The sequence below is a fragment of the Amblyomma americanum genome, chromosome 6 (genome assembly GCF_052857255.1).
Source record: "Amblyomma americanum isolate KBUSLIRL-KWMA chromosome 6, ASM5285725v1, whole genome shotgun sequence".
In the NCBI taxonomy this organism is placed as follows: domain Eukaryota; kingdom Metazoa; phylum Arthropoda; class Arachnida; order Ixodida; family Ixodidae; genus Amblyomma; species Amblyomma americanum.
The window spans coordinates 140,923,224-140,938,110 of record NC_135502.1 but is presented as its reverse complement, the minus strand read 5'-3'; positions in this window follow the sequence as shown (position 1 = coordinate 140,938,110).

Sequence of the window (14,887 nt, the reverse complement as noted above, 5' to 3'; positions counted from 1 at the left end):
GGAGGGCTCCGGAATAATTTCGACCACCTGGGGATCTTTATCGTGCACTGACATCGCACAGCACACGGGCGCTTTAGCGTTTTTTTTATGGAGGAAAAACGCTAAAGCGCCCGTGTGCTGTGCGGTGTCAGTGCACGTTAAAGATCCCCAGGTGGTCGAAATTATTCCGGAGCCCTCCACTACGGCACCTATTCTTCCTTTCTTCTTTCACTCCCTCCTTTATCCGTTCCCTTACGGCGCGGTTCAGGTGTCCAAAGATACATGCCAAAGATATATGCATGCCAGTGCATGCGCGCTCATTTGTACAGAGATACCGGATTGTCGGCCATATCGTGGACAAGTGGCGCCATCTGGTGCCACCACCGTGATTCTTGTTTGAACGTCTGTTCATCTCGCGGCGGCAGCAATCTTTAGGGCCGGGCTGCACGCGCTAGAAATCTCTCAGACTAAAAATCTTGTGCCTTCGCAATGTCGTTATTTCGAGAAGTAATTTAAAAAATCATTTATGTTAGTACCTCTTCTCTTGACGACATTTGAAAGAATACTTGGAACAGCAACCAACGAGAAACTTTGAAACACCTCTGAGCCTTACTGGAGCACCTATGGATGCCGTGTAGCCCTGGTAGACCAAACCGTGACGGAAAACTACGTGTCAAAGGGATTCCTGCAATAAAATGGCTGTGTGACATCGAGCTGAGTTTGCAAACTTTCAGACCTTTGAGGTCGTTCCCTGTGACCACCATCATCGGATGGCATGTTGTGTGTGAAATGTAGGATGTACACTTACTCTGGCTTTATCTCTCTAAATAAGTATGGGCAACTTCTAGAAGCAATGACAGCGACTGTTTTTGCTCTCGGAGAAAAAATTAAACTTCTTTCATTTCATCGGCACCACTGTGCCTTGAAAAGATACGTCAATTATGACTATGTTGATGTATGATACTCTGATGACAAACGTCCTCTTTTAAATAAAATTATGGATGCGGCGCTCGGCTGCTTGCCCGAAAGACGCGGGTTCGATCCCGGCCGCGGCGGTCGAATTTCGATGGAGGCTAAATTCTAGAGGCCCGTGTACTGTGCGATGGCAGTGCACGTTAAAGAACCCCAGGTGGTCGAAATTTCCGGAGCCCTTCACTACGGCGTCCCTCATAGCCTGAGTTGCTTTGGGACGTTAAATCTCGATAAACCAATCCAAACCGAAATGATGGATGAAGCCAATTTACCTGAAAGGTATTCAAATCAAATCAATTTTTACACCGTAACAAAAGAACTTACGACAAAGACAGGTAAAAGCTGTGAGAAACAGCTTAAGGAGTCCTGACCCCCTAGCCCACCGGCAGCATAGAAGCGTGCGGCTAAGGAAGTACTATACACTTGACCGCATGAGTAAAGCAAAATTGTTCGAACAGGAAAGCACCAGGCTAAAAAGAAATTTAGTGTATGGCATCATTATGCAAACATTTCACGCAGCTGTTTTGGTTTTATAACGGATATGTCAATGTTAGTTTCTTTTATTATGCGATTTAGAAGTGTGGGCAGCAGAAATTTCAGCATTTGATGTACATAATTCGTTCCGCATTTGGCGACGTACCACACATCGGGATGGCGAACATTATAAACAGGGAAGTTCTCCACTAGCCGTGCAAACCTTGTTATGGCATCATTATTTTTAACTAAACATAGATTTTTCATGCGACATAGGTTTTAGTCATACATTGATGAAACCTGAATGATGTGGTGCTTCTTGAATAAACCTGCAGTGTGCGAGCGGTATGGGATTTTACAGTCTAGGCGTAAAGCTCTTTTTGGTAAGACGGAAAGTTTACTATTATTTCCAGCTGTTCTTGTTGACCACACAATGAACGCGTAACTTAATAAAGAAGAAAATAAAGCATTATATTTGAGTGTGTTAACCGACGTTGGGAAGAAGAAGCAATGCCAGCGCATAATGCCTGTTGTCCTAGCTAGTTTATTATAATACAGTTCACGTGATGATCCAAGGTCATATTTTGTGTAGAAGAACTGCATATTGGGCTAGTTGGTGATGCATAGTGGTGGTTAGACAGCGCAACAGCACACACAGACCAAGTAGGAGACGAGACACACAAACCAGCGCTGAATCAGCGCTGGTTTGTGTGTCTCGTCTCCTACTTGGTCTGTGTGTGCTGTTGCGCTGTCGAACCACCATCATATTTTGTATTGTATTATTTTGTTTGTATTGTGCATTGTTTCTACCACAACGGCTAAAGGCATAGTGCACGTGCTCTGGAGAAGTGTAATCTGTGCAGGTCTCTTCTTCAGTAGCGCTTGGTATGGATAAGTGTTGTTGATATCATGTTAGAATATCTATTAACATTGATGCATTCTTCTGAGCCAGCATAACACAAAACGAATTACTCAGCTCGTGCAAGAACTGAGCACCCAGCGGAACTTAATGAGAACTCTAGATATTCTGTGCGATTTTATTCTCCTATAGCAGAACTGTTGCTACAAAACGTGGTCTCACCTCAGATCTTTGCTACACACCATCATACGGTACCCGAATGATTTTGCATTCCGCTATAACAGAAGCATGGTAGTAGTCACTTTGATGAAATATGCTACCCATACGCGGAAGGTGACTGCCATGTCCTTCATGCTAGTGCAGCCAGTGAATAAACATCAACTAAGATTGAGGAAAACTTGCTGGACACCGGGTTTGTTTTTATACCACTTCATATTTCTTCGTTCTTTTGCTAAAGCACTGGCTCGCATCCTTCTCTTGTGAGAGATCAACTTTCAGCATCACGGTTTTTAATATCATCTTCAAATGGTGCTGCAGATCCTGAGTTATTATAATGGTAAGAAGTTCTAAAGAGTATGCCTTTTTGGCTACTTGGTTGTCACACGCTTTGCAGGTATACAGCAAGAAAATTGAAGGAAAATGAGGAATAGATTACGCGCGCGGTAACTGGCCAATGGATGTTTATTGAAATATTTCAGTTAAGTTTAATAGAACGTGTTTTAAAATAATCCTGTTGTCGGATAGCGCCAGTGTCGTCATTTCTTTCATGTCCTTCGTTTTGATTGCGTTAATTCTGCAAGCTGTAAAACGTTTTCTATTGCCAAGAGGATACATGCCATATTTATGTACAATGATGGTCAAAAGTTTCATGCGACACGGTCTACTGATCAGCTGCAATTGAGCGCTGAGGACAGTCTTCAAAAACAATTGGCATTCGAAAGCTTGGAAAAGCTTATCGCTTTATGGAAGACTACAGTGCTCCTGTCCGTGGTTTAAAAGTGAATCTGCTGCCCATCACTTCATCTAGCGAGTGCAACCTCCTAGTCCTGTGATATACCCGAGTTACGATTCAACGGCTGTAAATATATCAGTAAATGGCACCAAATGGATTGCAAGGTGCCCCAGGGACATATTCTTCTACTGTTGCAAGCCTACGCAGGTAAAAGCGAAGCCGAAACGAAGAAGCCCAAAAATACAAGCGCATGGAGTGAGTTGTCTGGCACAAATTATTTATGAATGTTATAGCTACCGGTACAAGGACACCGCCAGAAAGCAAGCGTCCCTCGTTCTGGTGTCCCTTTATACCGACTCGCTCGCTCTGTTTCAAAGCACGCGCAATCGCGCAGGCCCACAGCCAAAGCGTTGCGGCGGAGAAAGTAACGAAGAAAGCAAACAAAGGGTGGGTAGAGTGGGCGCACGAGATGACGTCAATCTTGTTTACACAGAATGCGACGAGAGGGCCTCTCAAATCTTGCATTTCTCTACGGTCCCCAGCAGTGAGGAACGAACTAAAGAGAAGCCTTTCGTATTCTCAGTGCAGTGGCAGAAGTGACTTCCGAATTTAGGCTTAAATGTTAGAGCCCTTCGGGCCACTATCAAGAAATGGAGGGAGAGGGGAGGGTGAAATTTCGAATAACTATAAGAGGCAAAAAAATTATACACGCTAGAGTGGAATCCTCCGTCTGTATTTTTCCAGCTGTTTGTGCACGCAACGGGTTGAACTATAATGTGCAGAGGAGGGGGGAGGGGGCACTAGAACGTTCAAAACAACCGCGCCGGGAAGGGGGCATAGCGGGTTGCTCCCGCAGGTCCCATGCACTACGCGCTGTACGCTCACTGGCGAGCTCGCTTTACCTGCGCTCTTTTTTTGCCCAATTTGCATTTCCTACTTCTAGCTGGCCGTGGTATACATGATGAAAACATTTATTTACAAAGTAACAAGAGAGAGGAAAAGTACAGATTCGGGTGGCAACCTTAGTTCAGGATCTCAATGACCACCACTGTTTCTCTAGCCTAGGACACCAGTGTGCGCCGGGTCGTCAGTTCTGAGCTGAACAGGGTGGTCTCCAATTAACTGTTCCTCGGAGTGGTGTATGTCTAAGTGTGGGGGTTGGTCGCCAGGGCATCCCCATGTTGCGTGCTATGAGGTGGGAGTCTCGCCATACCAAAGGCAAAGCCCGTCATATTTATCTGGGTACATATGATATTTAGGTAGGTTGGGGTCTCCTTATAGGTAAGCGGTATTTTTTGGCACAGCGTTTTGGAAGTCCACAAAATACACAGACGATATAGTTATAATGCTTCATTTATTGACACCTTGAACGTCAACTTATTTTTGTTTAGAAAAAGAGCCCCTTATTCCCTGCAGTCCCGCATGCAAATGCCCAACGAAACGGTTACCATGCACGTCGAAGACATGATGTGGCTCTTCCGACGCGCTGATCCAGCAATGTCGGTAGCCAAAAAGCTGCGCGGTGTTAAAGAACAGCTTTTCGCCGGCCGCGTGCGCAGCCTTCAATCACTGTTGCCGAGTTTCTAGCGGAGCCTGTCACGATGAAACAGGGCCTCCGGCAGCGTTCCATCGCGAACGACCGGCCAGTCCTTGCTGCTTTTGTTATGGAGTCCCTCCTGGTTTTTAACAGCAATACCGACTTCCTCCGCGATATGATCCGCGCTGTCGTCCGTGACGAGCTAGAGAATATTTGTGGTACGTTGCAGCAAACGGCCAGCTCCCTTATGAGTATTATCCGCGAAGAGGTGTAGCAAGCTATCAGGCCCCTGTTACTACGCGGCGAACCATAGCCAATCCAAGCAGACTACTGCCGCCCGACATACGCTGCAGCTCTGCGACGCCTTGCCCCAAATGCATCGGCATTTTCACAGCCCATCAGGACAGACTACTGGCGCCCGACATACGCTGACACTCTGCGACGCCCTGCCCCAAATCGAGTGGCAGTTGTTCCAACCCATCAAGACGACCTGCTACCCTCCTTGCAGCCAGTGCAGAACATGCCGAGTGATCGACGATCCCTGCGCAGAGCAGACGTGTGGCGTGCCCCTAACCGGCGGCATTTGTGCTTTCACTGTGGGGAGCCCGGTCACCTGTTCCGCCGGTGCCTATATCGAGAGCTTGGCCTGAAGGGTTTTTCCTCCGATGCATCAAGACCCCAATTTGGCCAATGGCACCATGATATTGAAGAATACGTCACCCAGCAACCTCCGTGGTCCACGGAGCGTCGTCAGTCCTGATCACCGTCACATCGCCGATCATCGTTTACACCGAATGCGCAGAACGCGCGAGCGACGGGGGCCACTCGCCCAGCCCTCGCCAGGAAAACTGAGGACAGCGAAATCCGGGGGCGTGGTCGCTGGTTATCGACGCTGTAAAGATCCACTGACGACTCAGACATCCGGTGATAGAGCTTTGACGACGTCGGCGACAGCAGCTTAACTAACGGACCGTTTCTCAATCGACATACCCGTGCTTCTCGACGGTCACAGCATTAACGCTCTGATTGACACAGGAGCGGAGTTTTCAATTATCAGTGCATCAGTTATCAATGCAAATTGGCAGCGCTCCTAGAGAAAGTTACAACCCTTTGCTCTAGCGGACTGATCCGGACGCCGGGGGTCCAAATACTTACTCCGCTTGGACAGTGCAGGGCTAGGCTGCAGATCACCAACACGACGCTCATGGTTAGCTGCCTGCACACTAAACACAAATCAACCCAGATGGGTGTTTTTGGCTTGTCCTCTAGCATCCTCCCAAATTGAGGTTCGACATACACCGTTAGACTTGGGGCAGATTTCAACACCAAAAAATACGGAGGACCTACGGTTGGCGAAGGAAGCAGATTGGGTGTAGATTTTTACACCACAAAATACGAAGCACTAGCTTGCGCTTGACAATGGGAGTATATTTGGTGTAGATTTTTACACCAAAAAATACGATGTACTTCCGGTTAGCAATGGGAGGTTTCAACCGCGGCGATACGCTTAGCGGTGGCTGCGATGTCGTGTTTATGCAGGCGCCAAGATTTCGCAACGCCGACATCTAGGAGGAGTAGGTGATGACAGCGGTCCGTTTTTCTATATTGCATTTTTGCTCTTTCTTACAGGGCTACTAGAACTGCTATGTAGGTGGAACGGTGTTAGTTTATTAATCACAATAATCAGGTTCGAATGGGCTTTGTAATCATGAACAAAGCCCAATCGAACTTCAATGTTGAGATATAACAACTAGCCCCGTTCCGTCCATGCCGTTACGAAGTAGTACTGTAAGAAAAAGGGCAAGAACGCTGGATGCAAAGTGCATACGACCGCTGTCTTCACCTCCTCCTGGATGCCTGCGTTGCACGATTGTGGCGCCATGCATACACACGACGTCGCAGTCGCGTCGCAACGTACTGCCGTACATCGCGGAAACAAAACGAGACCAGCGGCGGCGGCAAGAAAACGTCTTTAATTTGACTCCGCTGTGTATACGGCACTTCTGTAAAAAAAATACACAAGCCGTAAATACTCTCGCCGTAAGTATCTTCACGGGGTGGTTCGCAATGGGCAAGAAAAGCAGAGTTGGGGAGACGACAGGCAAAAAAACTGAAAACAAGACCGTGGTAACGGATCTACGTGCCAAATTCCTTCAACACATTTTTCTTCTCGTAAAAGTATACCATCTCTTCACTGTGGTCTAAAAACCGAATCGTTGAAGTTAAAGGACCTGAAAGGTGCACAAGCCACTTGTGGGCAGCTCTACATTGGACAAATAATGATTGCTATCTCTCTGCCTTTAGAAGTTTTAAAAAGAATGCATTTGTATATTGTATCCTTAAAATCCGTTCATTGCTGCCACTTATTTTTGCTGTCCATAATGGACCTTTTTAAAGAAAATTTAGAATTCCGTGCTCCACTCGCGCATTGAAAATATTTTTCGAGCACTATTTTCATCCAGTCTATAAGTCCTCAAAGTCGATAAAAGCTGAAGGATTCGCAGTAAGGATTACACAAAAACAATGCGTATAGCTTGTGCCCCGTGGTTTTATTTTCAAACAAAAATATAGTTCTTCGATTTTACCTTCATAGTGCAAGGTAGCTGAGTAAGTTTGTTAGACATTTTTTTCCGAGACTGCAGTTTTAAGCACTTTACAGAACATTGTTACTAGCACGTCTTAAAAACATTGTTCGCAATTTAACTTGTGCATGCGACTTACATTCATTCCATTGGACGTTCGAAAATACTGAATTACACAGACCAGCGCTAGAAATAGCACTGGATTATCACAGATGTCAGTTACTAACCTACTCATATCTGAAATATTAACACCAGCAGCATTAAAAGGCTGCTTAACATGTCAAGCTAATTCATTTGAAAAGAAATTGAAGAGCCGGCGTAAAGTATAGAAAAGGTCACAAAGACCTGTAGATTACAATTTTATTTTTTTTAAATGGAGGACAATAAAAACATTTGAAACCACAATTCTTGGATAGGTATTACAGGTAGGGACTAACTTGAAATCAGCACCTAAAAGTAATCAAAACGATACAATAGCAAATCTTAAAAAAAGAATGCAGAGTTGACTTGAAACCTTCTTCGCAACACTTCAGGCTAACTGGTGCTGTCAGATAAGAGTAGCTAAAAAATATTATGCACCAGACAAATACTTTGGATGAACATAAAATTAGAAAACGTATCCAGTACATTCAATTTAACACAATCACATAAAAAGAACAAAAACAAAACTTTACACACAACTTATGGAGGCCTATGCTCTAGAGAAAGTTTATGTGCCCCGAAAGGTATGTTAGCAACCCATTTTAAAAACCCTGTCGCAAATAAAATGGAGCACTCATAACTTATAGGGAAAAAATTAGAATACAGGAACACACGCACACATGCCTTTTAATCTCGCTAACAAGTAATAACTAATGCTGAAATACAAGGAATTAGTCAACCTGGTATTACGTGACTGCGCGCACTACAAGCAAAGGAAAAACACATGGGCTAAGTTCAAAGCGGTAAGGACATATGCATTCTGTTTTGATCGGGAGAAAGGCATTCATCACCTTCATTTTAGGACGAAGTGAAGAAAAATTCCAGAAAAGTTCCTACGGCAACTGATCAGACTGAGGACTAGCAACTTTGTGATTTAATAAGTAATTGAATTCCTGAAGACCTGTGTCTAAGCACATATTTGCTTCAAAACTTAATTGCTCAACAAATCCATTATCATGATTAATTTTTTTCTCATTAACGGATATGTATAAATGCTAGCAAATGTGGCATGGGGCAGAACTGGAAGTATATTAAAAAACAAAAAATTACAAAATGCTGATAGTGCTCCCAGGAACCTGCCCGAGCTAGATGCAAAAAGATAAAAACCATGATTAGCCCATGCAGGAACAAGAAATCAGTGGGGTGAGGATTCTTAGGGTCAACGAAATGTTGCTGTTCCTGTTTGTCATGTCTTTCCATGCGGTCACATAATGCGAGTACAGCATTTGTCGAAGTTTAGAGCCCAAGGAATTCGCTTCTGAGCCTTGTTGTGCATCGCTAGAATTTCAGATCTCTTGAAGGTACAGAAAATCCGGCCCTGACCACCGTGAATGTTGGACATCCATGGATGCTCAGAGGCCTTATTACACGGCTTAGAAGCCAAACCCTTTGGCTCTGTACTTTTTGACAAAGCCTCTACAGCAGTTTTCTCACAGATTCATGCTGATATTGTTTCGTTTTCGCTCTGGCCAACTGTATCATGCTAACATTGAAACGTTATAGCAGAACGGTTTGTGTTCCACTGCCAGTATTCCAAACAGTACTAAAAAACTAGACATGTAAAACATGTACATCAGATAGAAGAGGTAGCTGTGAAGGAAAGACGAAGTGGTTTTTAAAAACTGATGAGCTCAAAACCATCGAAGCGTGGTTTATTTTAAGCCAAGTATCTAAATGCACTCTCAAGAAAGGTCAGTAGACAGAGTGCCTTCTTTAGATTTTCCAAAAGGAACACCCAGAAGGCTGCAAACAGCAGAATCCTCACAGAAGCGATGAGGTATTCACTACAGGGTGATGACCAATGAACAGGAAAACTGCTCCTTGATAGGTGAGGAGGCATGCTGTAAGGGCTTGGTCCTGCAAAATTAAAAACGAAATATCACTGACATTTCGAACACTTGAAGAAGTGCAAAAAATACTCTTGCATTTCAGTATCCTAGGGATGACTTCATGAGTGGGTGATTCACCCCTCCTCAAAGTGAGAAATTTTACATAGAAAAACCATGCTCAACCCAATATTTCGAGAATAAAGTCAAAGAAATCTGAGCTTCAAACATTGTCTCTGACAGATTTTTAAAGATAATGGTAAGCAGGCTAATGTACTTCGAGCTATCAACACTCTAGCTTCAACTTCATTGCCCACCACTATGTGCAGGAGACCTTGGTGACAAGGTTTGTATCAAAACTTTTTCATTCATGATTCGTTAGTATGGATGAATCACTTTGCGAGAATCTTGCTCGGAATCCAAAGTGTCCATATTAAAGAGGTGCGACTGTGCATATTATTTGTTCATTAGAGCCGTGATCACATTTAGTGGGCCATCACAACTGTGAAGAAGTTGAACAAAATGCTGCAATGGCCTCCCTGCCGAAATTTGAAAACCATATTCTAGCTATGAGACAACTGGGCTGCTCAATCTCATTTAATTGCAACCAGTGCAACAGCCTAGCTGTAATGGAACTAGAGGCTAAAGAAACAATGGTGAGCCACTGCTCACAAGGGAGCGTGATACAAAGTGCGTATTCGAAAGGTACAGCTGCACACGAAAGCTACCACTCCTGCTTTATCCGTGACATTTGATACATATGGCCACTACAGGAATTTTTGCTGAGCATGGAAGAAGCAAATGTTCTCTAGGGAATCACATTTTGAGCACCTATAACAGCCCAGCAAGCAAAAATCAATAATCCCAATGAATCATATTTGTGTGTGTATACTGAAGACCTAAAAATACAAAACTAATATGGTGTTGTTCAAAGTGTATATCGCCATTATACACAGGTTGTGAAGTGCATTCTACAATAATTGGATGCCATCGAAGACTACAACACAAAACACTCTTTTCCAAATGAAAATAAAAAATAGCTGCACCGTATCCAGACCTCATTACCATTTGTCAATAATATATAAAAACCACAGTCGCAAAAGCAAATAATGGTGATCGCATCTTCATAGTTTCGTGGAAGTCTAAAGAAACCACAACCGTCTCAACATTCGATTATTGGTTATTTGAAAAGAGTGGCAGTGAACACGCGTGAAAATGAGACGGTAGCAATGCAAATCCCAAAATAGCAGCGTGTCAGTACGCTGTATCTGGTTTAGTCATGAAAGTACTCTATTTTCAGAACTGAGCATAGTTGAAGCAGTTACAATGGCTCCTTATTCCTACTGTTGTCTGTATTTTAATTGCACGTGTAAATATGCCTGAATTTTAAAGAAAATTCCTTGGAGGTAAGCAGCTCCTTACTGTCACTGTTTGCATCCCGCCTCTTTGCAAGATAACGAAACACCAGGGCTTTGTGCCAGCCCCATTCTAAAGTAGATTGCTGTCGATTGCATCTCGACTGAAACCAAAACTTGCTACTTCGCTCCGGAACTAAGCGAAACAGATAAAAGTACACAGTTTCACTTGCGCGTTCTTTTGAACAGCAGCCGGAATTCGACCTCGCTCAGTCTCAGTTGCCGTATGGTGTTTTTTTTTCTACACCGTTCGGAAGGTTCCGAATGGCGACAAACACTCCGTTAGAGACGGCTGATGAACGATTGCGGACCTCGTTAGCACACCGTCAGTTCTAGCTGGTGTTGCTTCGGTGTTTAAGATATCATGTGCACCGTTTTGCCGGTGTTCTTGTCTGGCGATGCGGTGTTTTAAAGCGGACGAACACCGATAAACCACCCATCTCGTGTCATTCGTGTTTAGTGTGTTGTGCTCCGTGACTGTTCTCGTGACCTGCTTTCGGGCGTACATTTTCTCCATGAGAGTTGTGCCGTTATAGACCTGCGGCACAGAACCGTTACGTTTTCTACGGCGAAATCCAGCGACACCTCCGACTATCGTCAACGCAGCTCCCCCTTCGTATTTCCCCTGAAAGTGCATTGATCCCACCGCGCGCCAGTGTTTTTGCAAGCATCGAATGCGATAATGGGCTTCGTGATGGACCTGCAGTCGCAGAGGGCAACCTTTCCTTGCTGCTGACAGACGGAAATCTGCTCGGCCCGAAGCCTTGTCCACCTCTGTAACAGTCGGCCGGAACTGCTGATTACTAATTTTACAAACGAACCTCTTCATCTTTTCCGAGCTACCGTCATCGCGTGGACCGACCAATTGGGCTGATGTTACTGAGTTCTTTGCATGCGAGGCCATGGGACGTACAGACACGTTCCTGGATTGCATCGATATTACCACCGAGCTCTCATGGACTCAAAAGCGTGACCTCTGCGCCTTACTGCTCTAATGCGAAACTTGCTTCGCATCCTCCTCAAAAGTGTGGCAAGCGGCGATTACGAAGCATCGGATAATCATTTCCCATGACGCTGGCCCCATACGACAGCAGATGTACCACATTTCCTCGAAGGAACGCGCCGCCATCCAAACCCAGGTCAAGGAGCTGCTTACAGATGACATTATTCAGAAATCTAAGAGCCCGTGTTCGTCGCCCGTCGTGCTGCTTAGAACGAAGAATGGGACATTGTGCTTTTGCGTTTATTACCGTAAGCAGAACGCCATAACAAAAAAGTGCGTCTGCACGCAGCCCCACATCGACGACTTACTCGACAGACTTCACCGCGCCAAGAATTTTTCGTCGATAGACCTAAAGAGCGGATATTGGCAAATTGAGGTTGATGAACGGGACCGCGAAAAAACTGCCTCATCACAACCGACGGCCCAAATGAATTTAAGGAGTTCCCCTTCGCCCTTTGCTCAGCGCCGACGACGTTTCAGCGCAAGATGGAGATTGTCCTGGCTGGCCCCAAATGTCATACCAGTTTAGTTTACCTCGATAACTCGGTGTAGTTTTTTTGAGAAACCTTCGACCAACACCTTGAACTCAGCACTGCGTTGGATGCCTTGCGTTTGGCCGACTTGACAATTAAACGCGAGAAATGCTGCTTTGGCTACAAAGAACTCACGTTTCTCGGTCATATTGTGAGCGCCGACGGCGTAAGACCCGATCCTGAGAAAACTGCCGCCGTAGCCGAGTTTTCCCGTGGTACTGTAAAGAAAATGCTGAAGCGCTTCTTCGGTTTATGCGGCTAGTACCGCAGTTTATCGCCGACTTCTCCAAGATCGATGAACCTCTGACCCGTTTAACGCGTGACAATACACCATACGTCTGGACTGTCGAGCAACAAGCTGCCTTTACAGAGCTGCGCCGACGGATGCACACAACCCCTGTGCTTGCTTACTTGGTTAGGAGGCTGCTACAGAGATACAAACTGACGCTAGCAACATCGAGCTGGGTGCCGCCCTCGTTAAACATCCAGGCGTGGAACGTGTGATCGCATATGCGAGTCGCAGACTCTCGCGCACCGCAATCAACTACTCCACCCCGGAAAAAGAGTGCCTCGGTGTCGTCTGGACCGCGATAAAATTTTCGCCTTATATCTACGGTTACCATTTCAATGTTGTCACAGGCACCATTCCTTGTGCTGGCTGACCAATCTCCGGGACCCATCAGGGCGCTTTGCACGCTGGAGCCTTCGCTTTCAGGAATTTGATTACACAATTGCCTATAAGTCAGGAAGTAAACACGAAGATGCCGACACGCTCTCATGCGCACCCGTCGAGCAAGCTCATGACAGCACAGAGGATCACAATTGTTTCCTAGTTGTGATCAGCAGTTCGGGCTTGGTGGCAATGCAGCGTGCTGACGCTGACTTGTGGTCTGTCATGGATCACCTAGAGGGCCATGCTTACAACGTGCCTCGACACGTTTCCCATCACTTGTCTTCTTTTTGCATTCGCAATGGCGTACTGTACACGAAAATTTCCAACAACGGTAACCCTAGAGTCACTGCAGCACTGCGGTAAGCAGGGGCGTCCATTTTGTTGTTTATCATTGTTGCCAGATTGCCGCTTCGGCGACCTCGCCGCTAACTTTGGCCCGGCCATTTTGTAAACAACGCTGTTAGCCACCCTGCGCTGCGGCGGGGATTGTAGCCGTACGGCATGGAAAGCGGAAAGCGCATGAACCGTTTTCCATCATTCTGCGAGTTGAAACAGCCAACAACGCAGCAAAACGGCATCCTCGTATGCTCTTGTGCAGCTGAAATGCTGCGAGGCGCGGAATCCCTGGTCACTGAGTCGTTCACCTGCAGCACTCGCAGCGTCGCAGCACTAGGACTACCACATTTGCCCGACTGAAAACGCATAAGCCACAAAATGGCAGCCCCCATGAACCGTCGCAGTGTAAACAAATATCACGTGATGCAAACTGACCAATGATCGTGGCGGCGGCACAGAACAATAGAAGAAAAGAGTGCCGGTACTCTAAGTCTTTATTTAGTGACTCTAGGTAACCAGACTTACCTCCTAGTCGTGACATCAGACCTCCGCGACGACATCCTTTCAGCGCGTCATGATGGACCCACTTATGCCACTTGGGATTTGCACGCAGGCTCGCTTGAGTGCGTAAGGTCTATTATTGGCCTAAACTTGCAACGGACATCCACCGCTACGTCAGAGCAGTGTGAGTGCCAGCGTCGTAAGTCACCACCGCTTAAGCCCGCAGGTTTGCTCCCACCAATTGCACCCCCTCGGACACCTTTTGGCCAAGTCATCATCTATATTCTGGGCCAACTCTCTGTTTCTCTGTGTCATCTTTTCGCAATAAGTGGGTTATAGTTGCGACTGATTGTTTGACGCGCTATGCGGGAACTTAGGCGGTGCCGCGGAGTACATCCTCTGAACTCTCGTATTTCTTCATAAATCGCATTGTTTGAAGGCACGGCGCCCCGTCTTCCATCATCACTGACAGGGGCACCGCGTTTACAGCGCAGCTCATGCACGAGGTGTTCCAGCTTAGTCACACGTCCCACCGGAAGACTGCATACCACCCGCAGTCAAACAGGCTCACGGAGCGCTTCAACAAACCCTTAGCACACATGTTTGCAATGTACGTCGACGTACAGCACAAGACTTGGGACGAGATCTTCCAATATGCGACTTTTGCCAATAACGCGGCGATTTGGGAAACGACTCGCTTTACGCCGTTTACCCTCGCCTACGGGCGTGACGTACAAACGATGCTAGACGCCATGCTTCCGTGCACCCCTCACGATCAGCCGCTCACGCCATACGCCTACGAGTATTCCCGGCACGCAGACGGCGCCAGCCAACTGGCCCGTATGCACATCCAACATCAGCAGGCAACAGATGCACAACGCTACAACCAACGACATTCACACGTCGAGTACCACCCCGATGATAAAGTGTGGGTGTGGACACCAGTATGTCGCCCAGTCCTGTCGGAGAAGCTCCTGAGCCGCTACTTTGAACCGTACAGAGAGCTTCACCGCATAACGTATGTGATGTATTAAGTCCTCCCCA